This window comes from Telopea speciosissima, chromosome 10 (genome assembly GCF_018873765.1).
Source record: "Telopea speciosissima isolate NSW1024214 ecotype Mountain lineage chromosome 10, Tspe_v1, whole genome shotgun sequence".
NCBI classification, from domain to species: Eukaryota; Viridiplantae; Streptophyta; class Magnoliopsida; order Proteales; family Proteaceae; genus Telopea; species Telopea speciosissima.
In genome coordinates this window covers 9,871,355-9,873,247 of record NC_057925.1, presented here as the reverse complement: position 1 = coordinate 9,873,247, position 1,893 = coordinate 9,871,355, and the positions used below count along the sequence as shown (strand labels likewise).

Sequence of the window (1,893 nt, the reverse complement as noted above, 5' to 3'; positions counted from 1 at the left end):
AAGGATCAAAATGAACATAGTTGAGGCCGACATTGTTAAAACCTACAATTAACGGTCAGTCGCTCTTCGGCATGGGTTCCATTTTGGGTTATGAACAGAAATCCAATAATCAATGATGAACAAAGGAAGTGATAACTAGAGAATATAGAATGACTGGACTCGAAATTGTTGAAACTTAACTCAAATAATAACATCGAGTCACTTTTGACTCTGACAAACTCAGATCGAGGGTCATCTTTTATATTAAACGAGTCTACATGATTTTTGACCAGGTTTTATAAATTGTTGACTCCAAAACTAGTCGTCCAACTATGACTCTGCTTGATGGAGTTTAAAGCTTAGGGTTTCTTATCTGCAATCAATGGGTCTTAGTTGTAGGTAACGTGAAGAAGGAGAAGGTTTATTGCTTCTAAGGGTTCTAGTGTAACCACTTGAAGAAAACACAAACAAGATGTCTCTTCTACTCAAGGTTCAAAATCCAGGTATCGGACTCGGTATCGGTCATTGCCAAAACCTTTCTGGATCGGGATCGGATAAAAAAACCCCAAAGTTGTTTTTTTATGGATCGGGTCATGTATCGGCCAAAGTTAGTGGATGTTTTGATCTCGGGATCGAATCGACCAATATTATCTGGATCGGATCGATCAATATTGGTTGGTATCGGTCAGTATCGGTCTAGATAATATTAAAAAAAAAAACTTAAAAACTTTGAAAAAATAAAAAAAAAATATTCAATCGGATCGGCCGATCTAAGGAACAATCCAATCAAACCTTTTTGTATCGGTCAAATCTCGGGATTGATCTCGATCGATACCGACCCGATCCAACCGATATCGACCGATCCGATCCGAGATTACGAACCATGGTTCTACTGGTCTATTGGGGTGTTTCTTTGGTTACTATTGACTTGCCAAAATCACTGGAGAATAAGGAGAAACAGCTTTCCTTGATATCACTTGTGACGAATCATGACTTCCATTTTGCTTTAAGAAAAGCTGAGCTCATGACACTGTGGACTTGGTCCATTGAACTGACCATTTCAAGCACGTTTGAATAGAAGCACACATAAATGTGATTACCTTTTACCATTTTCATATCATTCACGGGCATTTGGTCTAGTGGTATGATTCTCGCTTAGGGTGCGAGAGGTCCCGAGTTCAATTCTCGGAATGCCCCTTTTCATATTTTCTTTAGGATATCTATTACTCATTCATATATGGGGAGAGTTTGCCGCCATTTATTAATAATTTTTCATTTTTTGGGTACATACCCATTTTTATTAAAAGACCCTTTTAAAAAAGGGTAAAGTAAACGTACCCCTATAATGCATCCAATATTCCTCGTACCTCCCTAAGCAGTTTAATATTCCACGTACCACCCCTGTTTTACACCCAAATCTCAAATAGGTCCAATCCGTACCACGTTAGATGCCCCCTTTAATCAAAGAAATTTTCTTATATATCCTGAAATAATTGACTTATCATTTACCCTTTGTTTTATTTTTATAAATGAAAAGACCTAATTATCTTCATTTATGTATTACTCTAACCTAATTTGAAAAGACTATTTTACCCTTAAATACTTGTTCCTAAAAACCCCAAAATATCCTCATCTTCCCCAAATCATCATCTTCTTTTACATACCCACCACCACCACCACCACCACTACTGCCACCCAACTCAACAATCGACAATCGATAATCACCGCTGCCTACGCCGCCGCTGCCACCGTGAACTGAAGGGAACCCTTTTTTGAATAAAATCTGGAACCCTGCAAGCCTGCTTCTCCTCGATCCGACACTTGCAACAACCGATCACTGAGACGAAGAACACCTTTGCTGAGAAGATGAATGGAGACCCACGTTCGATTGCAGAAATTTCAAATAACAGCGAC

At 38.7% G+C, this 1,893-nt stretch overlaps 1 non-coding gene across 1 annotated transcript; it reads left to right on the top strand.

The window, feature by feature from the left end:
• Nucleotides 1-1,104: 1,104 nt before the first annotated feature.
• TRNAP-AGG lies at nucleotides 1,105-1,176 on the top strand. The gene has a single exon. It is a non-coding gene; the product is annotated as a tRNA-Pro (tRNA).
• The last annotated feature ends 717 nt before the right edge of the window (nucleotides 1,177-1,893 follow it).